This window comes from Schistocerca nitens, chromosome 11 (assembly GCF_023898315.1).
Source record: "Schistocerca nitens isolate TAMUIC-IGC-003100 chromosome 11, iqSchNite1.1, whole genome shotgun sequence".
In the NCBI taxonomy this organism is placed as follows: Eukaryota; Metazoa; Arthropoda; class Insecta; order Orthoptera; family Acrididae; genus Schistocerca; species Schistocerca nitens.
In genome coordinates this window covers 163,138,824-163,165,265 of record NC_064624.1, presented here as the reverse complement: position 1 = coordinate 163,165,265, position 26,442 = coordinate 163,138,824, and positions in this window count along the sequence as shown.

Below are 26,442 nucleotides of genomic sequence, written 5' to 3'. Positions count from 1 at the left end.
CTTCCATTGAGCGTGGGGGAGATTGTTGAAAAGTGATAAAGCTTTGTACCACTTCTGCACAATAAATAATATTTAAAAAAATACTTAAGGTTTTCATTTGACTCACCCTCGTATTAGGCGAAATGATGTCTTGGCGAAATACACTGAAGCGGCAACGAGAGTGGTGGACCTGCCTAATATCGTGTAGGCTCCACACGAGCTCGCAGAAGTTCCGATATACGACGTGGCTTGGACTCGACTAATGTCTCAAGTAGTGCTGGAGGGAAATGACACCATGAATCCTGCAGGGCTGTCCATAAGTCCGTAAGAGTACGAGGGGGTGCAGATCTCTTCTGAACAGCACGTTGCAAGGCATCCCAAATATGCTAAATAATGTACGTGTCTCAGGACTTGGTAGCCAGCGGAAGTGTTTAAACTCAGAAGAGTGTTCCTGGAGCCAATCTGTAGCAATTCAGGACGTGTGGGGTGTCGCATTGTTCTGCTGGAATTGGACAGTCCGTCGGAATGCGCAATGGACATGAACGGATGCAGGTGATCAGACAAGATGCTTACGTACGTGTCACCTGTCACAGTCGTATCTAGACGTATCAGGGGCCCCATATCGCTCCAACTGCACACACCCCACACTATTACAGAGCCTCCACCAGCTTCAACAGTCCCCTGCTGACAAGTAGGATTCAAGGATTCATGTGGTTCTCTCAATACCCGTACGCGTAAATCCGCTCGACACAATTTGAAACGAGACTCGTACGGCCAGGCAACATCTTTCCTCTCATGAACAGTCCAATTTCGGTGTTGACGGGTGCAGGCGAGATGTAAGTCTTTGTGTCGTGCAGTCATCAAGGGTACACGGGTCGGCATTCGCCTCTGAAAGCCCATATCGATGATGTTTCGTTGTATGGTTTGCACGCTAACACTTGTTGATGGCCCAGCATTGAAATCTGCAGCAATTTGCGGAATGATGGCACTTCCGTCACGTTGAACGATTCTCTCCAGTCGTCGTTGGTCCCGTTCTTGCCGGATCGTTTTCCGACCACAGTGATGTCGGAGAATTGATGTTTTACCGGATTCCTGATATTCATTGCATACTCGTGAAATGGTGGTACGGGAAAATTCCCCCTTCATCGCTACCTCGGAGATTCTGCGTCCCAACGCTCGTGCGTCGACTATAACACGACGTGCAAACTCACGTAAATGTTGATAACCCGACATTGTAGCAGCAGTAGCCGATCTAACAAATGCGCCTGATATCTGTTGTCTTATATAGGCGCTGCCGACCGCAGCGCCGTATTCTACCTGTTTACATGTCTCTGTTCTTGAATACGCATGCCTATAAAAGTTCGCCGGCCGGGGTGACCGAGCGGTTCTAGGCGCTACAGTCTGGAACCGCGCGACCGCTACGGACGCAGGTTCGATTCCTGCTTCGGTCATGGATGTGTGCGATGTCCTTAGGTTAGTTAGGTTTAAGTAGTTCTAAGTTCTAGGGGACTGATGACCTCAGATGCCGTCCCATAGTGCTCAGAGAGATTTGAACCAAGCCAACACATCGTTTTCGAATTATATGTATACTGAAATAGAATTTTGTGCCTCGCCAATTCTACCTTCCACAAATGCTATATTACACATTAAACATTTACATTTATCATGACAGCATTGTTTTGTATACCACGGTTGTTATTTATGTATGTAATTTGGAAAGGAGTCACTTTACATTTTGTTCTTTATGTCGAAATGACTGCATTTGAAACAGTTATTTAGTTATTCACATTGGATAATTAGAACTGGTGTTTATCTTTGATGCTCTCCGAGGGGTTCTGATAAGTAGCAATGAGATACAGTAATATTTCAATATCTACCACCATTGTTGTGCGCTTGCCGCGCTAACCCAATTACGGAAAGAAAACTGAATTGGCGGTAGTGTATGCCGCGAACGCCGCAGCGTTAAGGCGCATTCGAAAACGTACTTCTGCATTTGTGCGTTTGCTTTTGCATCGTCAATTTGAGTTCGTATGGCATACATCAGGGGTATCCAAACTACGGCAAACCGGGCCGCGTTAGCTGGCCGGACATCCCCGGAATCCAGCGCGCCAAACATTTGAGGTGGTGCCTACTCTGCCAACAACTGAGTTTCGAGGCCTGTCTCTAAAAATTCTACGTTCACTGTCAACCTTTCGTTTCTTTTCCATATTTGTACCTCAGATGTTAAGTCCCATAGTGCTCAGAGCCTTTGAACAAGTTCCTTTGGCTCTTAAGAGCACACATCAAGTTGTGTGCCGCGTGTACCCGCAAAGAAGCGATATTAGTTTCCAGAATGGTTAGACAGGTGTGTCACTGCGATCTTGTCAAATTGTCGAAGACAACGCCCATCGGCAGGTCAGGTCGCCCTATTTGCTGCGCCCCTCACTGCCACCCCTCTTCCTTCTCTCCCCTTCATCTCACGGCACCAGATCTGGGCAGATGTTAATTAAAACACCTTTCAGGCGCGGAACTTATCGGAAAAGCACAAAGAAATGGAAAATACAAAGGAAACGGCAATTTTCTGGGACGGCGAGGGAAGAAATTTCCTTCGAGAGGCTCCGATTACTTCCACTCCTGTAAGACGAGAGGCATTATTCCCGAATAACGAAACAAAATTGTGCCTCCTTCCTCGTTAGCAGCGCGAAGCGCAGTCGACGTAAACCGGAGAGAAACGCGCTAACAAACCAGCTACAAGGAGCGTGCCAACCAGATAGGCGTTCCTTTTAGAGAATGCGTCCACACAGAACCGCAGCCCTACACAGTACAGTCGCGACACAATAGTGCACAGTGGCGAGAAACCGGCCGAAAGGTTCATGTTTATATTTATACTTGACGACGGACTAGTTTTCAGACAATGAAATTTATTCCAAAAATTCAACTTAACTGTAACAGATATAGATGTACCACCTTAAAGCGACCTACCAGAATGAAAAGTTGAGCCAGCCCAGGATTCGAACCCGGTTTTCCGCTTCTCGCGAACGGTCGCCTTGCCAGTTTTGCAGTAACAAAATATACTATGTGATCAAAAGTATCCGGGCACATCCCCCACCCCCAAAAACGTTTTTTATATTAGGTGCATTGTGCCGTCACCTACTGACTGGTACTCCATATCAGCTACCTCAGTGGTCGTAAGACATCGTGAGAGAGTCAGAATGCAGCGCTGTGCGGAACTCAACGGACGCCCAACGTCGTCAGGTGACTGGGTGTCACTTGCGTCTTACGTCTGTACGCGAGATCTCCACATTCCGAAACATCCCTAGGCCCACTGTTTCCAATGTGATACAGAAGTGGAAACGTGAAGGGGCACGTACAGCACAAAAGCGTACAGGCTGACCTTGTCTGTTGACTGACAGAGACCGCCCACAGTTGAAGAGGGTCGTAATGTGTAATAGGCAGACATCTATGCAGACCATCACACAGGATTTCCAAACTGCACCAGGATCCACTCCTGCAAGTACTGTGACAGTTAGGCGGGAGGTGAGAAAACTTGGATTTCATTGTGGAGCGGCTGCTCATAAGCCACACGTCACGCCGGTAAATGCCAAACGACGTCTCGCTTGATGTAGGGAGCGTAAACACTGGACAATTGAAGAGTGGAAAAACGTTGTGTGGAGTGACGAATCACGGTAGCTATATGGCGATCCGATGGCAGGGTGTGGGTATGGCGAATGCCCGGTGAACGTCATCTGCCAGCGTGTGTAGTGCCGACAGTAAAATTCGGAGGCTGCGATGTTACGGTGTGGACGTGTTATTCATGGAAGGGGCTTGCACCCCTTGTTATTTTGTGTGCCACTATCACAGCACAGGCCTAAACTGATATTTGAAGCACCTTCATGCTTCCCACTGCTGAAAAGCAATTCGGAGATGGCGATTGCATCATTCAACACGATCGAGCACCTGTTCATAATGCACAGCCTGTAGCGGAGTGGTTACGCGACAATAACATCCGTGTAAAGCTGGTCTCGACAGTGTCCTTAACAGAATCCTATAGAACACCGTTGGGATTCTTTGAAACGCCGACTTCGTGCCAGGTCTCACCGACCGACATCGATGCCTCTCTTCAGTGCAGCACTCCGTGAAGAATGGGCTGCCATTCCACAAGAAACCTTCCAGCACCTGATTGAACGTATGCCTGCGAGAGTGGAAGCTATCATCAAGGCTAATGGTATACCAACACCATACTGAATTCCAGCATTACCGATAGAGGGCGCCACGAACTTGTTTTGCGATTTTTCGGTACACATCATCCGCAAAATGCCTCATCGGATTCCCAAAGTTATCTAGTATGTTATTTGTACGCTGAAGAGCCAGAGACACTGAAATACCTGGCTAACATCGTGTAGGGCCCCCACGAGCGCGCAGATGTGCCGCTACACCACGTGGCATGGACTCGACTAATGTCTGAAGTAGTGCTGGAGGGAACTGACACCATGAATCCTGCAGGGCTGTCGATAAATCCGTTGAAGTACGAGGGGGTGGAGATCTCTTCTGAACAGCAAGTTGCAAGGCATCCGAGATATGCTCAATAATGTTCCTGTCGGGGAAGTTTGGTGGCCGGCGGAAGTGTTTAAACTCAGAAGAGTGTTCCTGGAGCCACTATGTGGCTATTCTGAACGTATGGGGTGTCGCATTGTTCTGCTGGAATGGCTCAAGCCCGTCGGAAGCAGGGTGCACGGTTTCACGAGGTTGTCTCCATATGCATACACGTCCTTCCACACCATACAATTTGAAACATGACTCATCCGTCCAGGCAACATGTTTCCTGTCACCAACAGTCCAATGTCGGTTTTGACGGGCCCAGGCGACGCGTAAAGCTTTGTGTTGTGCAGTCATGAAGGGTACACGAGTGGGTGGAGATCTCTTCTGAACAGCAAGTTGCAAGGCTCTGAAAGCCAATATTGATGTCTTGTTGAATGTTTCTGTCGCTGACACTTGTTGATGACCCAGCATTGAAATCTGCAACAATTTCACGTTGAACTATTCTCTTCAGTCGTCGTTGGTCTCGTTCTTGCAGGATCTTTTTCCGACCCCAGCGATGTCGGAGATTTGATCTTTTACCACATTCCTTATATTCACAGTACACTTGTTATCCAACTTCATCGCTACCTCGGAGAGGCTGTGTCATATCTCTCGTGCGCCGACTACCACAGCACGTTCAGACTCACATCTTGATAACGTGGCATTGTAGCAGCGGTAACCGATCCATCAACTACGCCAGACACTTGTTGTCTTCCACAGGTGTTGCCGACCGTTGCGCCGTATTCTGTCTGTTTACTTATTTCTGTATTTGAAAACGCATGCCTATACCAGTTTCTCTGGCTCGTCAATATACACTCCTGGAAATGGAAAAAAGCATTGACACTGGTGTGTCAGACCCACCATACTTGCTCCGGACACTGCGACAGGGCTGTACAAGCAATGATCACACGCACGGCACAGCGGACACACCAGGAACCGCGGTGTTGGCCGTCGAATGGCGCTAGCTGCGCAGCATTTGTGCACCGCCGCCGTCAGTGTCAGCCAGTTTGCCGTGGCATACGGAGCTCCATCGCAGTCTTTAACACTGGTAGCATGCCGCGACAGCGTGGACGTGAACCGTATGTGCAGTTGACGGACTTTGAGCGAGGGCGTATAGTGGGCATGCGGGAGGCCGGGTGGACGTACCGCCGAATTGCTCAACACGTGGGGCGTGAGGTCTCCACAGTACATCGATGTTGTCGCCAGTGGTCGGCGGAAGGTGCACGTGCCCGTCGACCTGGGACCGGACCGCAGCGACGCACGGATGCACGCCAAGACCGTAGGATCCTACGCAGTGCCGTAGGGGACCGCACCGCCACTTCCCAGCAAATTAGGGACACTGTTGCTCCTGGGGTATCGGCGAGGACCATTCGCAACCGTCTCCACGAAGCCGGGCTACGGTCCCGCACACCGTTAGGCCGTCTTCCGCTCACGCCCCAACATCGTGCAGCCCGCCTCCAGTGGTGTCGCGACAGGCGTGAATGGAGGGACGAATGGAGACGTGTCGTCTTCAGCGATGAGAGTCGCTTCTGCCTCGGTGCCAATGATGGTCGTATGCGTGTTTGGCGCCGTGCAGGTGAGCGCCTCAATCAGGACTGCATACGACCGAGGCACACAGGGCCAACACCCGGCATCATGGTGTGGGGAGCGATCTCCTACACTGGCCGTACACCACTGGTGATCGTCGAGGGGACACTGAATAGTGCACGGTACATCCAAACCGTCATCGAACCCATCGTTCTACCATTCCTAGACCGGCAAGGGAACTTGCTGTTCCAACAGGACAATGCACGTCCGCATGTATCCCGTGCCACCCAACGTGCTCTAGAAGGTGTAAGTCAACTACCCTGGCCAGCAAGATCTCCGGATCTGTCCCCCATTGAGCATGTTTGGGACTGGATGAAGCGTCGTCTCACGCGGTCTGCACGTCCAGCACGAACGCTGGTCCAACTGAGGCGCCAGGTGGAAATGGCATGGCAAGCCGTTCCACAGGACTACATCCAGCATCTCTACGATCGTCTCCATGGGAGAATAGCAGCCTGCATTGCTGCGAAAGGTGGATATACACTGTACTAGTGCCGACATTGTGCATGCTCTGTTGCCTGTGTCTATGTGCCTGTGGTTCTGTCAGTGTGATCATGTGATGTATCTGACCCCAGGAATGTGTCAATAAAGTTTCCCCTTCCTGGGACAATGAATTCACGGTGTTCTTATTTCAATTTCCAGGAGTGTATGTTCTGCGATCTTAAACTGCTTTGGGTGGAAGTATAGCAAACAGAACGATTCTGTGTAGGTATACGACGTCTTTCTGCAAAATGATGTGTTGTGCTGCTTACTGCCCATTTTTTTGTTCTTGAAAGGAAAGATCATTCCTCATTTACAATAGAAATGTAAACGAACTGTGCGGTAAGGTGCTGTTTCATAGCTCTCTCGGTCCTCGAGAAACGGCAGAAAGACAAACGCGGTGTCACACTTTTATTGTTCCTGCTATTTACTGCACTACATAAGCTTTTTTCGTAAAACAAAACGCGTCACAAATAAGTATTAACAACACTATTCTCAAACATGCGATATAATATTCAAGACCAGGAGTTTCGCGACATCAGCTCTGAGAGAACTCCGTTACAGGCCCGGGTTCCCGGGTTCGATTCCCGGCGGGGTCAGGGATTTTCTCTGCCTCGTGATGGCTGGGTGTTGTGTGATGTCCTTAGGTTAGTTAGGTTTAAGTAGTTCTAAGTTCTAGGGGACTGATGACCATAGATGTTAAGTCCCATAGTGCTCAGAGCCATTTGAACCATTTAGAACTCCGCTAACAACGCGAAAATAATTGAAGTATTTTCACATATTCCCTGTCAAAGTGCAATCTCAGCCGACGTGTTACCTGGAAACCTGTCGTGTTGCAGAGTAGTCTAAAGTTCTACTCAACAGCTTTTCTGTGATATAAGCTTGATTGCTGTAGCGGGGTTACAAAGACAGTTATAGTAAATGGTGTTCAGGCAGAAGCTTGTAAATTTCAGAAAATTTCCAAAATTATTCTTCTTATTATTTCCAAAATTACTATTGTCATATACTTGTGCAAATTGGCAGTTGGAAATCTCTTATCTGGATCATTGGCTGCACCAAATTCAAAATAAATCTAAATTGGATAGATTGTAAATGATATTCTTTTCTTGAACTGACATGGTATTGCTGTAACGTTTCTTGTACGTGACGACAAACAGCTGGTATATGGACAGCCTGACGAAAGAAGTCAAGCGTGCGGAAGGCGCGATCGGATGCAGCTGTACCTATGTACACAAACATCCTTTCAGCGACGGCCATGTTGGCCGCGCGGTTCTAGGCGCTTCAGTCCGGAACCACGCGGCTGCTACGGTCGCAGGTTCGAATCCTGCCTCGTGCATGGATGTGTGTGATGTCCTTAGGTTAGGTAGGTTTAAGTATTTCTATGTTCTAGGGGACTGATGACCTCGGATGTTAAGTCCCATAGTGCTCAGAGGCATTTGAACACCTTCAGTTCATACGCAAATGATTGGAGTTGAAGTTCTCTTCTACAAGCAGAATGACTACCGGAGCGCATTAGTGTTGGTGTTGTTACCAGACTGATGAGCCAAAACATTAGGACCATTGTAAGACTTGTATACTTCTATTGTTTATTGTCAAATTTATGAAAGATGTTTATATTTTTATTAATAGGATTAAGGAGGAATAATTAATATTTGTCGTGTTGGAAATAATTGTGGTAGCAGGGAAGGTCTGCACCAAAGTATTGTTGGCAAGACAGACCGCAAATTGATATAGTTTTAAAAAGGGCGGGAGAGACCGCGTATGGATACATTTTAAGAAAAGAGCGGGAAAGACCGCGAATTGATACATTTTGTAATGGTGGCAGGGATTGTCTGCACCAGAAAGCATTGTTGGCAGGAGAGACCGCACTTTAGCGTTCGTAGGAAGTCAGTAGTAAGCGAGAAGTGAAGCGAGTCTGTAGCAGGTCTGAAGCGAGAGGTTGAGAGGACCGGTGTGCCTGCCAGCCACCAGCTATGATTTACAAGAGCCGGCCGGTGTGGCCGTGCGGTTCTAGGCGCGTCAGTCAACACCAAGACACCACAAAAAGGCTCTTATCAAAGCCAGCGCTAAATGTAATGTCCATAAACATTGAAGGGCTCTCTCATGAGAAAGAAGTGCCACTTGCTGTAGCATATAAAACTCACAACTGTGATCTCTTACTAATCCAAGAGACCCACATTGGCCCCACAAATAGGAGACCAAAGATCCACGAAATTAAATTAGTAATTGAAAGACCACACGAGCAATATGGCAGCGCAATCTTCGCCAATATGGGCTTAGGTATTATATCTGCAGAACTGACATCTCAAGAAGACATCGAAATCTTGACTGTAGAGTTACAGTCCTGCACTGTGACGTCTATATATAAGCCACCGAGCAGGGAGTTCAGATTCAGTGAGCCAACCAACTTCAACTCACAACCAACGAAAATAGTAATGGGCGACTTCAACTGTCATGGATCAGCCTGGGGGTACAGGCACACAGACAAAAGTGGGGACGATCTAGAAACCTGGGCAGACTCAACTGGCCTTAAATTAATACACGACCCCAAACTTCCATATTCCTTGAACAGCAGCAGGTGGAACCGTGGATACAACCCAGATAACATCTTTGTCAGCGAAAACGTAGCACATCCAACCAGGAAGGATGTGGGAGAACCCCTCCCACATACACAGCACCGAGCTATATTATGTCTGGTTGAAGCAGCTGTTAAACCAGCAACCACCCATTTCCAAAGACGTTTTAATTTTAAACGTGCCCTATGGGACAAATTCTGTGAAGAACTTGACAAAGAGGTGCAGAACCTTGATACTAGCCCGGAAAAATATGACACTTTCATTGAATTAGTTAAAACTGTCTCCCGAAGAAATATCCCCCGAGGCTGCAGAACTAGTTATATCCCTGGACTTGACGGAAACTCAAAGGTTCTTCTGGAACATTACCAACAGCTCTTCGAGGAAAACCCTTTTTCAGAGGAAACAACTATGGCGGGAGAAGAACCAGGCCATATCAGCCTCAAGAACAATGAAATGGTGTAATCTAATCACAAACCTAGACATGAAACAGAATAGCCGAAAGGCCTGGCAACTTCTTAAAAACATCACTAATGACCCCTCATCTAATACACAAAATTTGTATAAGGTCACACCAAATCAAATAGCAAATCAACTTATACTTAATGGTAAAACCAACGGGAAGCACCCAAGAAAGAAACTACAGAGAGGCACTCAAGAAAAAGACCACCTAGTCACCCCCTTTACTCCGAAAGAATTAGAAGATTCCATCTCCATAATGAAAATTAACAAAGCCGCTGGCCTAGATGATCTACGCCTAGAACAAATAAAAATGTTCGGACCTGTTACCAGACGGTGGTTACTAGATATGATGAACAAATGTGTTCTTGGCGGAAGGCAAATATAGTAGCTATACCAAAACCTGGAAAAAACCACACAGACCCTAAAAATTTTCGGCCTATCTCCCTGCTTTGTCAGCTCTATAAAGTCTTAGAAAGAATGATCCTTAACCGCATCTCAGAACATGTAGACAAGAATATAAATAAAGAGCAAGCAGGATTCCGCCCAGGAAGGTCATGCTGTGGACAAATCCTCAACCTTACACAGTACATAGATGGATACGAGCGGAAACAAATTACAGGTGCAGCCTTTATCGACCTTACAGCAGCTTATGACACCATAAACCACAGTAAGTTAATATCAAAAATATATAACACCACAAAAGACTACCGACTGGCGCAATTCATCCAGTGCCTGTTGCAGAATAGACGGTATTTTGTCACGCTGCAGTCGAAGAAGAGCCGATGGCGGACCCAGAAAAACGGCCTACCTCAGGGTAGCGTCCTCGCCCCATCGCTGTATAATATTTGTACCAATGACCAACCAATCAGCATGGACGCTCGCTCCTTCATCTATGCAGACGATACAGTCGTTGCCACCCAGGGAAAAACCTTTGAAGAGGTAGAAAGTAAATTAACTTTAGCGATTGAAAAGCTGGGTGACTATTATGATGATAACCACCTCAAGCCAAACCCAGCAAAAACCCAGCTCTGTGCTTTTCACCTACGTAATAAGGAAGCAAGGAGGAAACTCAACATAAGCTGGGAGGGACAACATCTATCTCACTGCGACACACCAAAATATCTTGGGATTAAACTTGACCGTGGTCTCACCTACAAGGAACACTGTTTGGCCACAAAGATGAAAGTGAGTGCCAGGAACAACATCATCCGCAAGCTAACAAATAGCAGATGGGGAGCGCAACCTACAGTTCTGCGCACGTCAGCTTTATGTTTCTCCACTGCGGAGTACTCGGCACCCGTTTGGCAAAATTCCACCCACGCTGAACAAGTAAATATAGCATCGAATGAGACTGGACGCATCGTGACAGGATGCCTCCGCCCAACTCCCACAAAGCAGCTGTACCACCTCACGGGCATAGCCCCGCCAGACATCAGAAGAAGGACTGCCGCAGAAATCGGGAAACATAAACAGGAGACAGATCCCAGGCATCCAATGTTCGGATACAATCTTCAACCTCGCCGACTTAAATCAAGGAAGAGTTTCCTACGAACAACTGAAGCAACTCTTTTATCGCCTAGAGCACGACGAGAAGAGCTGTGGTACAATGTGGACCCAGGAAGACCAGGGAATAGCCCCAGGGAAGAACCCGCAGCTGGCTCTGAACTCCCATATACGACCTGGAAAGCCCTGAATAGACTACGAACAGGCGTATCGAGATGCAGAGCAAACTTGGAAAAATGGGGCTACATCAGTGCAGACGAGCCCTGCGAGTGTGGAGAACAGCAAGACCCACAACACCTACTGGTCTGCAGGAAACTAAACAACCCGTGTTCGACTCGAGACCTATTTGAAGCAAATGACAAGGCTATCCAAGCTGCAGTGTATTGGGCTTCACGCGGGATATGAAAATCGCTCTGTTTCGCATCCTTAGCGCTTATCATTATATGTTACATACTTTTCTATATTATTGTAGTTAATTTACCTTATAACCATGTATTATTGTATTATAACTGCTTCTCTTGCATTGTAATATATTTTTTTTTTGTAAAATGGTGATGTCTTGCATACGATAAATAAAATAAATAAAGTCTGGAACCGCGTGACCGCTACGGTCGCAGGTTCGAATCCTGCCTCGGGCATGGATGTGTGTGATGTCCTTAGGTTAGTTAGGTTTAAGTAGTTCTAAGTTCTAGGGGACTGATGACCACAGATGTTGAGTCCCATAGTGCTCAGAGCCATTTGAACCATTTTTTTCATTTACAAGAGATTATAAACGGATGTACAGAGCCACCAGCTAACTATTATAATAAGAGGAACTAATATTATTGAATTAATTTTTTGAGAAACTCAAGACTACTGAAGGTATGTTTGCGCATTGCTAGTTGTAACATTATTGTAAAAAGTAAGTCCCATTTGAACGTTTGTAAAATCATTTCATTACCAACAGTAAATATTTGAATCGTTTTCAGAATATAATTAATTTTTGCCAGCAATGTTGCATTACTGGTTATAATCCATCCCAAAAACCATCAACATAAAACTTTCCAAAAATTTTATTGTTGTCAAGAAAAAGTTTAACTATGAATTACCGTCGTTGGACGCCCCTTGATGACGTTGTGGGCACGTGACACGGATGGGGTATCACCCCAGCGAAGATATAGACTCCCAATGGGGAAGAGCATTCAGATAAGCGACTTTTACAAAGGATAGGTTATTATGACGTAGAGGCTGTGAACGAGTCTATCGAAAACGGCGAAGCTGGTCGAATGTTCACGTGCTAGTGTCGTGACCATCTACAGACAAAGAAACTACCGCTTGGCACTAAATGGTTGGACGTAAAGGGCTCTTCACAGAACGTGGGGTTCGGGGGCTTGTCTGCTCTGTAAAGTAGAAACTAAAAAACTCCTCCCGAACAGGCCATGAAGGCCCAACGGTACCGATCGGCCGCCGTGTCATCCTCAGCCCACAGGCGTCACTGGATGCGTATATGGAGGGGCATGTGGTCAGCACACCCCTCTGCCGGCCGTGTGTCAGTTTCCGAGACCAGAGCCGCTATTTCTCAATCTAGTATCTCCTCAGTTTGCCTCACAAGCGCTCAATGCACCCCACTTGTCAACAGCGCTCGGCAGACCGGATGGTCACCCATCCAAGTGCTAGACCAGTCCGACGGCGCTTAATTTTGGTGATCTGACGGGAAGCGGTGTTACCACTGAGCAAGGCCGTTGGCTCTGTAATGTAGGATAGATGGCTGTGTGTGGCATCTTCGGGAAAGAGCACAATGCTCGTGCACGCCCAAGTCTTTGGAGCACACCGTTCGTCGCACATTGTTGGAGCTCCAGAGCAGACCACCCGTACGTGTTCACATGTTGATCGATGAGCAACGGGCATGGGACCATCGGGATTAGACTGTCGATCAATGGAAACGTGTCGGCTCTTCGAGCGAATCCCATTTTTGCTACACTGGGTCGATGGTCGCTCCACAAAAGCCGTCATCGAGGTGAATGGCATTTCGAAACGTGCAGCGCGCCACTCACACAGGCTGGTGGGGGCAGTATTATGCTACGGGAGACATTCTCTCCTGAGCTTGCATGGAACCTGTTGGTAGTAGTCGAAGCCACGCAGACAGCTGAGAACCACCTGCATCCCTTTATGGCTAATGCCTTCCCCGACGGCGATATATTTCAGCAGTATAATTGTCCATGTCTCGGAGTCAGAACCGTGCTATAGTATGGTTTGAGGAGCATTATAGTGAACTCACGTTGATGTCTCCGCGACCAAAGTCGCCTGATCGACAATCCTATGGAACCAAGCCATCAGCGCGTACGCAAACCAGCGGTTCGTTATTTACGCGAATTGCATGACCTGTGCGTAGACATCTGATGCACAGATACCTCTGCAAACCTTCAAACGCCGTCGTATTTCCTGATTCCCAGAATCAGTGATGTATTTCGTTCCAAAAGACGGACAAACAAGGTGGTTTTCATAGGGCGTGTGCAACGTCAGATTTTGACTGATGAGGCCACGTATTCATCTGAGGCAGCATTATCAGCACATGACACAGTTTGAAAGGCGCCTCTTCGTTACCTCTTGGCCAGCTAGTCGAATCGCTCAACATCCAGATTTCTGGGGCATTCTGCTGTGACAGTGATCCGATGTTCGACTTCGTGTAAACATGAGAGCTAACTACTAGTTGTCAATTTTCCAGTCGACCACCTCTGTATACCACAAGGGAGGACGGCATTGTGAACTGAGCACATCGTACCACCTAGACATCAGCATCTGCTGTCGGAGAAGAAGTAATGGGCTGTCTGCAACGTTCTGCATCAGGCTCTGCATCAGGCTGAGGGACGGACAGCAGTCGTTTATCGCCCACATTTCACTCTTGTACTGGGCTACAATCCAGACGAATTCCATCAGAAAAGACTTCCTAACATTTAACTTTATATTAGATGTAAACAAATTCTTCTTCTTCAGGCATCCTTTCCTTGCTATTGGTAGTCTCCATTTTGCATCCTCTCTACCTACATTGGTCATCATGTTACTTTACTGCCCAAATAGGAGAACTCATCTGCATTCTTTAGTGTCTCATTTGCTACATGGGTTGGATAAAAATTAGTGGAAATGGTGACGTAACATCGAGGGTGTCCGTCACGTTGCATGTCTGCTACCTGTAGCTGATAGCAAAAAATCAGCTGAAATAGTGCAGTTAGTGTTGATGGCTGTCTTTGAGTCAGTTCCTGTGTGTACTGCTGTTAGTGGCCAGTTCAGGTGGACTAACAGTACATTAGGAAACACGAACAACGAATAGTGGTTAAGACTGAAGTGCTGCATGGCCTCAGAAGAATATTTCCTTCTCGTATTCCTCCCCCCCCCTCCCCCCCCCCCCCCCACATCCTTCTTGACAACGCACGGTGCCACATGGTGAAACCCATACAGGAGCTCCTGTGTACGTGCGAATGGGATACTGGAACATTGTGTTAACCCAATATGAGTCTATGGGACTGTAACTGGTTCACAACAATGTGGGAACCTTTCCATTGCACATGGTTCAGGACAAGAGAAGACATCACCTGCACCATAGGGCAGTCCTTCGAGACATTAGCAGAAATGGGTCTGTTGATGGTGTACAATGCCTTGTATTCCTGTGGTGGAAGGTGATCAACATGTGGTCGATTGCATTGAGGGCATGTCATATGGTGAAAGTCTGTCAATAAAGCCTGGTGTGACTTATAACCGTGTTGGCACTACTTTTCATCCGACTTGGGTATTACTGTTCCCTCAGCACTGCCTGAGTTAATTATACTATATTCCATTACCATCGTTTTATTTAATTAATGTTCATCTTACAACCTCCATTCAAGAGACTGTTCAACTGCTCGATTAAGTCCTTTGGTGTGTCAGACAGAATCGCATGTCATCAGCAAACTATAAAGCTTTTATTTGTTCTCCCTGAACTTTAATTCCCTTTCAGTTTTTTTCCTTGCTTTACTTTACTACTTGCTCAACACAGGGAGAGAATAACATCGTATACAGGGTGTTACAAAAAGGTACGGCCAAACTTCCAGGAAACATTCCTCACACTCAAATAAAGAAAAGATGTTATGTGGACATGTGTCCGGAAACGCTTAATTTCCATGTTAGAGCTCATTTTAGTTTCGTCATTCCAACGTGATCAAATTGTAAATTTTCACAATCGACATGTGTGGGCTGACGAGAATCCGCACACAATTGTGCAATCACGTCATCAACACAGATTTCCTGTGAACGTTTGGGCAGGCATTGTTGGTGATGTCTTGATTGGGCCCCATGTTCTTCCACCTACGCTCAGTGGAGCACGTTATGATTTCATACGGGATACTCTACCTGTGCTGCTAGAACATGTGCCTTTACAAGTACGACACAACATGTGGTTCATGCACAATGGAGCTCCTGCACATTTCAGTCGAAGTGTTCGTACGCTTCTCAACAACAGATTCGGTGACCGACGGATTGGTAGAGGCGGACCAATTCCATGGCCTCCACGCTCTCCTGACCTCAACCGTCTTGACTTTCATTTATGGGGGCATTTGTAAGCTCTCGTCTACACAACCCCGGTACCAAATGTAGAGACTCTTCGTGCTCGTATTGTGGACGGCTGTGATACAATACGCCATTCTCCAGGGCTGCATCAGCGCATCAGGGATTCCACGCGACGGAGGGTGGATGCACGCATCCTCGCTAACGGAGGACATTTTGAACATTTCCTGTAACAAAGTGTTTGAAGTCACGCTGGTACGTTCTGTTGCTGTGTGTTTCCATTCCATGATTAATGTGATTTGAAGAGAAGTAATAAAATGAACTTTAACATGGAAAGTAAGCGTTTCCGGACACATGTCCACATAACATCTTTTCTTTCTTTGTGTGTGAGGAATGTTTCCTGAAAGTTTGGCCGTACCTTTTTGTAACACCCTGTATATGAGGGTAGGAACTTTAATAGTGGTAACTATTTATTTACAGCTCGTACAAAATACATAAGTGTTTCAAAGTTTTACTGACCTTCAAAGTAGTCAACAGCATTATGTGGTCGTAGGTTGTGTTCCAAAAATGACCAGCATAGAGACAGAGGTGATGACACTTCATGCAGGACCTGACCATCATTTTGCAGGACAATGCTCAAGCACGTACAGTGCAAGCTGTCACTGATTTGTTTGACTGATGGGGCTGCTAAGTGCTATACCACCTACTGAACTCCCCTGACTTAAGCCCTCGTGAGTTCAACTCGATTTCTAAACTGAAGGAAACACTTCACGGCATTCGTTTCAGAACGGCTACAAATTCGTCGGGCAATAGACCGCGCCGCTCGAACTGTCAACACAGCTGCCACTGCTAAGAGTATCCTACGACTTACACATCGCGGCAACGGGCTATACACAATGCTGGTGACTACTTGGAAGGTCAGTAAAACATCGACACAAGTATCTATTTTGCACGATCTGTAAATAAATAGTTGCCACTATTAAAGTTCCATCCCTTGTAGAATGACATTTTAATTCTGCAGCGGAGCGTGCGCTTGATTTGAAACTTCCTGTCAGATTAAAAATGTCTGCTAGACCGAGACTCTAACTCGGAACGTTCGCCTTTCACGGGCAAGTGAAAGCGTTTGACTCAGTGCCCCACTGCAGACTCCAATCTAAAGTACGAGCAAATGGGATTGGTTCCCAAATATGTGAGTGGCTCGAAGACTTCTTAAGTAATAGAACCCAGTACGTTGTCCTCGATGGTGACTGTTCATCGGAGGTGAGGGTATCATCTGGAGTGCCCCAGGTAAGTGTGGTAGGTAGGTGTTGTTTTCCATCTAGATAAATGATCCTTTGGATAGGGTGGATAGCAATGTGCGGCTGTTCGCTGATGATGCTGTGGTGTACGGGAAGGTGCCGTCGTTGAGTGACTGTAGGAGGATACGAGATGACTTGGACAGGATTTGTGATTGGTGTAAGAAATGGCAGGTAACTCTAAAAATAGAAAAATGTAAATTAATGCAGATGAATAGGAAAAAGAATCCCGTAATGTTTGAATACTCCATTAGTAGTGTAGCGCTTGACACAGCCACGTCGATTAACAGAGCGATATGAAGTGGGACAAGCATGTAATGGCAGCTGTGGGGAAGGCGGATAGTCGTCTTCGGTTCATTGGTAGAATTTTGGGAAGATGTGGTTCACCTGTAAAGGAGACCGCTTATAAAACACTAATACGACCTATTCTTGAGTACTGCTCGAGCGTTTGGGATCCCTGTCAGGTCGGATTGGTGGAGGAAATAGAAGCAATTCAGAGGCGGGCTGCTAGATTTGTTACCGGTAGGTTTGATCATCACGCGAGTGTTACGGAAATACTTCAGGAACTCGGGTGGGAGTCTCTAGAGGAAAGGAGGCGTTCTTTTCGTGAATCGCTACTAAGGAAATTTAGAGAACCAGCATTTGAGGCTGACTGCAGTACAATTTTACTGCCGCCAACTTATATTTCGCGGAAAGACCACAAAGATAAGAGAGATTAGGGCTCGTACAGAGGCATACAGGCAGTCATTTTTCGCTCGTTCTGTTTGGGAGTGGAACAGGGAGAGAAGATGCTAGTTGTGGTACGAGGTACCCTCCGCCACGCACCGTATGGTGGATTGCGGAGTACGTATGTAGATGTAGATGTGCTCTACCAACCTTTCCTTTTTTTCTTTTTCCAACTGAGCTACCAAAGCACATGTCACGACCTTCCCTCACAATTTTACTTCCGCCAGTTCCTCGTCTCCTACATTCCAATTCACAGAAGTTGTGAAGTTATCCTGTCTCGTTTCGCAGGAGAAGTTCTGTAAAGGTAGGAGACGAGGAAGTGGCGGAAGCTCAGTTGGTAGAGCACTTGACCACGAAAGGCGAATGTCCTGAATTCGAGTCTCGGTCTGGCACATAGTTTTAATCTGCCAGGAAGTTTCAACATCACGTGTAGTTTACAACCCTGTCTCGTTCCCTTCTGAACTGTGGCTTCCCTTTCATGTTACAGACTATGGGATGCAGAAATTCCTGGTGGACTGTTCCTTAAGGGGCTCCGGAAAGGCTCAAAATCATGAAAAGTTCAATTTTTACTTTTTTGCGTTTTCTGAATCTGCAGACTATATTACCTTTTAATAGATATATAATTTATTCAATTCCGAAGACGACAACTATTTTTAAATTTTTTTTTGAAATGTGTTCTACATGGGCGTGACCCACTGTGGCGCTGTTAAACTGCTGTCAAATGGTGTTATTATTAACGTCCGTGTTCATCAGGTACATTTTAGTGATGTGAGATAAAGTATGTGTTGTGGCAAACCTGTGGTTCAATATATATCGCTGGTGTGACTGTCGATTGTTTCATGTTTATTTACTCTGTCGTTATCTCGAAAATATTCGTAATTAATTCTGTTTCTTGAGTCTCTGTTTTGTTGAAGTATAATAATGAGTAAAAGTAAAGTTATTAGAAATCCTCTGAAGGCTTTTAAGAAAAGGAGAAATGTTGGAAAGCCAAAGGTATGTGTTATTACTGTAAACAATAAAGACGATAACCAAGTGAGTGAACCTAACCTCTCAAGTACACCTGCCCATAGCAGTCAAAGTGGGAAAGAAAATACTTCACAGAAGAAGCTCGGTTCAATGAGTGAAAACTATGAATGTTTTATGGGCGAATCGGATGTGAATGAAATATTTGATATGTCGGTTCTCAAAGGAATTTTTTCAAACTGTTTAAGATGTATTCATTGTAGTGAAGTTGGTCTGCAACTCTCCATAATAAAGCACGTAGGACTTGCTAGTGAAATACAACCGAAATGTGATAAGTGTTCATACATGACCACCTTTTGGAACAGTGTTGCAGTAACTGCAACTGAAGAAAATGGTAGCAAAATCTACGAACACAACAACGAGCGATGCTTGCTTTAGATGAGGAACGCCTTCGGGCTGCAGACAGGGCTGTAAAGAGTCTAGAAATACAAGCAAGAGTAAACAGGAGGAGGAACAAGAGGAAGCTGGAGGAGGAGTTTGCAGAGGATGAAGATAATCCATCCTATGGACCTGGAATGCACTAAAAAGTTAATCCAATCTTTGTCGCTCGATTCCCAAAACTTTTATTTTCTCATACTAATTACATGTTTTCTAAGGATCTTCCAAACATATTTGTTTCAAACTTTCAGTAAATGTTACACAGTACCTTCTGCATAATTTAACACAGCCTTTTTCCAAAAAAACTGTATATTTTTGAATATATAAATAAAAAATTGCAAGAAAATGTTCTGAATTTTCATTGCAATTGAAAAAAAATCATCTTTAATAACTGAACTAAAATTTTGTAAAATGCCTGTGTTAAGTTGTAGCCCATATTCCAATAAATAATCTGTAAAAAGTTCAACTTCCTACCTCAAATACTTTGTGAGGAAAGATGTAATTTATAAGCGTTATTTTAACATTGCAAGTATAGGGGGTTCCGGAGCCCCTTAAGAAGGCAACGCGCTGCAGTGCAGTTGCCGTCATTTAGCCAGCCGTGTTGTAGGGCTTCTAGCGGAGCCCTTCTTCGCTGCAATTTCGTTTGTCTGAGAGCAGTGTCGGAAGCGGAGACGAGAGCTGCAGTACACGGCGGGGCCAAACAACGCCCGCAGCCGTGACCGTAAGCGACCGGATAATTGTGCCCTCTCGCCCTTTTCGCCGTCCCTTTGAAGGGCTGCGCAGGGCTGGCTGGGGCCGGAGCCACCTGTTTCGTTGCCAGTGGCGTCCTTTGCGGCCGGACAGTGTTGTAATTAGCGAGGCCGACAGGTTAGCTAGCGGTCTCTTGACACAAAACGCGGCGGTTAGCTAGCGAGACGGTAGGCCAGCCACACACAGCTTAAAACTCGCTCGCTTTGCGCGGTCGGAAATTTCCGCGCGTCTTCGGAGCTACGATGCTACTCGTTGCGCAGGGCTTTTCGGCAGCTGCCAGCTTACCAGTCTGGTCTGCATTCTCTGTGTGCTGACTTTGTTGATGATGATGTCATCTTCATTCCGAATACTATCCAAGTCTATCCTTTGCAAGCCTCTTCATCTCTGTGTAACTACTGCAATCTGTTTCCTATTGAAACTAGCTTGCCGGCCGGTGTGGCCGAGCGGTTCTAGGCGCTACAGTCTGGAACCGCGCGACCGCTACTGTCGCAGGTTCGAATCCCACCTCGGGCATGGATGTGTGTGACGTCCTTAGTTAGGTTTAGGTAGTTCTAAGTTCTAGGGGACTGATGACTTCAGAAGTTAAGTCCCATAGTGCTCAGAGCCATTTGAACCACTTGAAACTAGCTTAAAGAGCTAGGACGTCAAACGGGCCGACTTGGAGCAGGAGAGGCACCACAGGACATTTTAATTTCCACTGTCTATACTTTTATAAATAAATTCATAAAACTTTGTCATCATGACCAGAAGGATTCAGGGTTCACACTCATTGCAGTGGAAGTTCAAAAACAAAAAAAATATTTTTTTTACATGTGTAATTTCATCATTTTTTCGTCTGCTGTTGGCTGCATTTGTTGCTATAGGCATACTTTTCTTCATAAGAGAGATTCTTCGATGAATTTTGTACAGTATGCAAAACGTACTTACAGGTGTATGAAACTCTAGGATGTATTTATGAGAAAATGAATAAGCTGTTACATTTTAAACTTCATGTTTAGAAAAAACTCAATTTTTAGCACAGTTTTTAATAGATTCGGAAAATTCTAAGTTTCACACATCTGTAACTATGGGTTGTATGCTGTGCAAAATGCTTCAAATGGCTCTGAGCACTATGGGACTTAACATCTGAGGTCATCAGTCCTCTAGGACTTAGAATTACTTCAACCTAACTAACCTAAGGACAGTATGCCCGAGGCAGGACTCGAACTTGCGACGGTAGCGGTCGCGCGGTTCCAGACTCAAGTGCCTAGAACCGCTCGGCCACCGCGGCTGGCTATGCTGTGCAAAATTCACCGAAGAATGTCTCGTCCTTATGGAGAAGAGTGTATCATTGCAACAAATGGAGCCAATAGTAAATGACGAAATTTCACATGTAAAAAAAAAAAAAAAATGCGTGTTATGTTTCTGAACTTCCACTGCTATGAGTATGAATCCTGAATCCTTCCTGGTCATGCTGACAAAGCTTTATGAATTTATTTGTAAAAGTATAGACAGTCGAAACTAAAATGTCCTGTGGTGCCTCTCCTGCTCAAAGTCGGCCCGTTTGACATCCTGCCCCCGTTAATGCATTCAGGCATTAGTATTCCTATGATTACTCGATACAATATGTTCTGAGGAGAACATATTGTATCAACCAATCCCTTCTTTTCGTCAAGTTTTGCTGCAAATTTCTTTATTCTCTTGATTGACACAGTACTTTAGTTATCCAATCTACCTACCCAATCACAACCTCTTCACTTGCATCTCGGTCCGTGCATCTAATTCTCAGCATTCTTATGTACCGCCACATTCGAGAATCTTCTGTTCCCTTCTTATCCTAAGTATGTATCGTCCACATTCACTTCGGTACAAAGGTACACTCCAGATAAACCAGTATTACTAAAATGCTAACCTGCAACCTGGAACTTGGTCCCAGTTGCAGTGTAGTAGCAATAGAAATGCTATTTTCAATACTTGCGTGATTATTGAGCTAAAAGTTTTAAAATTCCGTCATAGTCTATCCATTAAAAGTCGTAGTCTTATATTAAACGTTGAACACAGTAAGACTAGTATTACAGTTCGAAACAAAGAGTTGCCTGGAGGCAGCGAAACTGATGGCGCGCCAATAAATGGACCATTCATCCAGTATTTGAGAATGAGTGTCCTTAGTGACTTTGCATCTAATTTCAAACGTTTAAGAATTTTTTTCGTTAAAACGCACCACAAAGCCATAAAAGCAAGAAAGTTAATTGTTTACTACATGCAGTCAGACTTCAGCACCACGAAAGACATTTTCATGCATTACCTCCTGAGTATTAATTCCATTCGCAACACAGTTGGCGGAAAAGTATATCATTGTACGACACATAGTTCAGGAGAAGTGCCGCTATAAATATTTAGATACATGAAAAACTAGATTTTGCTTGAAATGGCGTGCAGGAGAACTTCAATATCACACATGATGTATTAATTTATTATCTCGTTCCTACTAGTTCTATTCGCAATAAACTTTGCATACGCTTTCTACATATACTTCTGAATACACTTAGAAAATTATACCCCTGGAAATGGAAAAAAGAACACATTGACACCGGTGTGTCAGACCCACCATACTTGCTCCGGACACTGCGAGAGGGCTGTACAAGCAATGATCACACGCACGGCACAGCGGACACACCAGGAACCGCGGTGTTGGCCGTCGAATGGCGCTAGCTGCGCAGCATTTGTGCACCGCCGCCGTCAGTGTCAGCCAGTTTGCCGTGGCATACGGAGCTCCATCGCAGTCTTTAAGACTGGTAGCATGCCGCGACAGCGTGGACGTGAACCGTATGTGCAGTTGACGGACTTTGAGCGAGGGCGTATAGTGGGCATGCGGGAGGCCGGGTGGACGTACCGCCGAATTGCTCAACACGTGGGGCGTGAGGTCTCCACAGTACATCGATGTTGTCGCCAGTGGTCGGCGGAAGGTGCACGTGCCCGTCGACCTGGGACCGGACCGCAGTCCCGCACACGGTTAGGCCGTCTTCCGCTCAGGCCCAAACATCGTGCAGCCCGCCTCCAGTGGTGTCGCGACAGGCGTGAATGGAGGGACGAATGGAGACGTGTCGTCTTCAGCGATGAGAGTCGCTTCTGCGTTGGTGCCAATGATGGTCGTATGCGTGTTTGGCGCCGTGCAGGTGAGCGCCACAATCAGGACTGCATACGACCGAGGCACACAGGGCCAACACCCGGCATCATGGTGTGGGGAGCGATCTCCTACACTGGCCGTACACCACTGGTGATCGTCGAGGGGACACTGAATAGTGCACGGTACATCCAAACTGTCATCGAACCCATCGTTCTACCATTCCTAGACCGGCAGGGAACGTGCTGTTCCAACAGGACAATGCACGTCCGCATGTATCCCGTGCCACCCAACGTGCTCTGGCCAGCAAGATCTCCGGATCTGTCCCCCATTGAGCATGTTTGGGACTGGATGAAGCGTCGCCTCACGCGGTCTGCACGTCCAGCACGAACGCTGGTCCAACTGAGGCGCCAGGTGGAAATGGCATGGCAAGCCGTTCCACAGGACTACATCCAGCATCTCTACGATCGTCTCCATGGGAGAATAGCAGCCTGCATTGCTGCGAAAGGTGGATATACACTGTACTAGTGCCGACATTGTGCATGCTCTGTTGCCTGTGTCTATGTGCCTGTGGTTCTGTCAGTGTGATCATGTGATGTATCTGACCCCAGGAATGTGTCAATAAAGTTTCCCCTTCCTGGGACAATGAATTCACGGTGTTCTTATTTCAATTTCCAGGAGTGTATATCATTGTATAATTTATAGTTGATGAGATACGACTTCATAGACATTTAGATGTGTGCAAAACTAGCTTTTCCTTCAAGCTGCATGCAGCAGAACTTCAACATCATGGGTGACATTTTAGTATATTACTTCTTTGCTACTAATTCTATTCCCAACACAATTTGCTGACAATATCTACATATACCACTTAATATACCTGCAACGTTACCTCCCTGTACAACACATGGTTCAGAAGGTAAGATATCATAAACATTGAGACGCGTAAATATTAAGTTTTTGCTTAAGATGGAGCGCAAATCACAGAGTTTATATTCATCCAGTGTTTCGCGATGGGAGCTATTAGCAACTTCCACCAAACTTTAATCATAATTTCAAACCCTTCCTAAGCGTTTCTCGATTACACGTTTAAAGGCAAATATTTAACACATTAACTCATTTGTAAAGTAATCAGATGAGTGATGCTGTTTTATACATAGCAGAACCTGCATTTAATGACACCTCTAAAGAAGATGGCCTCGTACTTACATTTACATTAGATGCAAAAATGTTCCTCTTCTTTTCCATTCTGCATTTTGTAGGCTCTCTACTTTTACAGCCAGTTGCTTTGCTGCTTAGGAAATCACCCGTTCTTGTGATTTCCTAATGCACGGCATAGGACACAGGGCATACAGAAAGGAAAGCAGAGCACCACTCCTTTGATCTGTATGAAGTCAAGCGTTGCCCTCGAAGCCATTATTGAAACTCAGTGGATGCGAAACGATAGCTGTTTTACTGCTACAGCTAGAAATGGACAGTATTACAAAACGAAGCTAATCTAACCGACTAAATGAGAGCTCTTACGAAAGGAAACGCTAATGAAACAATGTGTGATAAATGGGTAGTTGGAAACTTACCACACGAGCTTTTAAATTAATTACTGGCGACGTGTGCGGGGTGTGAACTGCCGCTGCTTTTAGCTTCAGAGAGCAATGTAGCAATTTGTTTTCTAGACATCCGATTTTCCTTCCAGGACTTTTATTTTCCGCCGTAGTTTTTCGTTTCTCTGACTGATAAAGACACTTCCAACAGAAACAGATGTTATGGGACACAGAGCAGGAGTTTCAGTGTTGGGATCAATGCTAGAATTTTCATTAATGTTTACAATTGGAAACTAATGCATAAGCGTTACTTTAAATGGAGACTGTTGGCTGCATTAAAATTTAATTTACACAAATGTTGTGAATCATGCTGGGACCTATTTTGTTTCTTTTTTACTTTCGATTTTTACGTTACTTACATCGAAAATAAACCGAATGAAGGGTCAGTCTACGGTATTTATCAATATTTTGAATAACCGTATGAAAAGCAAAGGCAAGGCAGAATATGAGGATGCCGTCTTTACTTCGTCAAAATCTGGGAACAAAAAAAGTTTTCGACTGTTGTGTTCAAGCCCTACGCACTGGGGTACAAAGTTCTTCTGGTAACTGACACGTGAGGAGGACGAATTTATCCACACTTATACGACGACATTTTTCAAGATGAAGAAGGACTACCATGACGCAGTACTGAAGTGATTTCCCCAAATGCACTGCGCAAGTGCGAAACTGGGGTTCCACTTTTATTGTTACCTAAAACATTTGGTCACAATCCTTCGATACTGCTCTTATCTTGTTGTTGTTGTTGTTGTTGTTGTGGTCTTCAGTCCTGAGACTGGTTTGATGCAGCTCTCCATGCTACTCTATCCTGTGCAAGCTTCTTCATCTCGCAGTACCTACTGCAACCTACATCCTTCTGAATCTGCTTAGTGTATTCATCTCTTGGTCTCCCTCTACGATTTTTACCCTCCACGCTGCCCTCCAATGCTAAATTTGTGATCCCTCGATGCCTCAAAACATGTCCTACCAACCGATCCCTTCTTCTAGTGAAGTTATGCCACAAACATTTCTCCCCAATCCTATTCAATACCTCCTCATTAGTTACGTGATCTACCCACCTAATCTTCAGCATTCATCTGTAGCACCACATTTCGAAAGCTTCTATTCTCTTCTTGTCCAAACTAGTTATCGTCCATGTTTCACTTCCATACATGGCTACACTCCATACAAATACTTTCAGAAAAGACTTCCTGACACTTAAATCTATAGTCGATGTTAACAAATTTCTCTTCTTCAGAAACGCTTTCCTTGCCATTGCCAGTCTACATTTTATATCCTCTCTACTTCGACCATCATCAGTTATTTTACTCCCTAAATAGCAAAACTCCTTTACTACTTTAAGTGTCTCATTTCCTAATCTAATCCCCTCAGCATCACCCGATTTAATTTGACTACATTCCATTATCCTTGTTTTGCTTTTGTTGATGTTCATCTTATATCCTCCTTTTAAGACACTGTTCATTCCGTTCAACTGCTCTTCCAAGTCCTTTGCTGTCTCTGTCAGAATTACAATGTCATCGGCGAACCTCAAAGTTTTTACTACTTCTCCATGAATTTTAATACCTACTCCGAATTTTTCTTTTGTTTCCTTTACTGCTTGCTCAATATACAGATTGAATAACATCGGGGACAGGCTACTTATCTTACCGAGAGAAAAGAAAAAAGAAATCACATCTCGAGAAAACTATCAAAATACATTCTGTTGTAAACCACTGGCTATCTTTGCCAGTGTTTGGTGGCGTGATGAGTTACACGTAGTTTGTTGCCAAGCTATACAATCAGAGAGAACCTTTTTAGGTGTGTAAGCCAAGTTTGCTTTTCTACACAAAATCCAAAGCAGCCATTTGATTGGAAAAATGCGACGTTTATAATGTGTGCAATGCGCCGAGCCCGTTACTGCCTCTTGCTGTTATTAC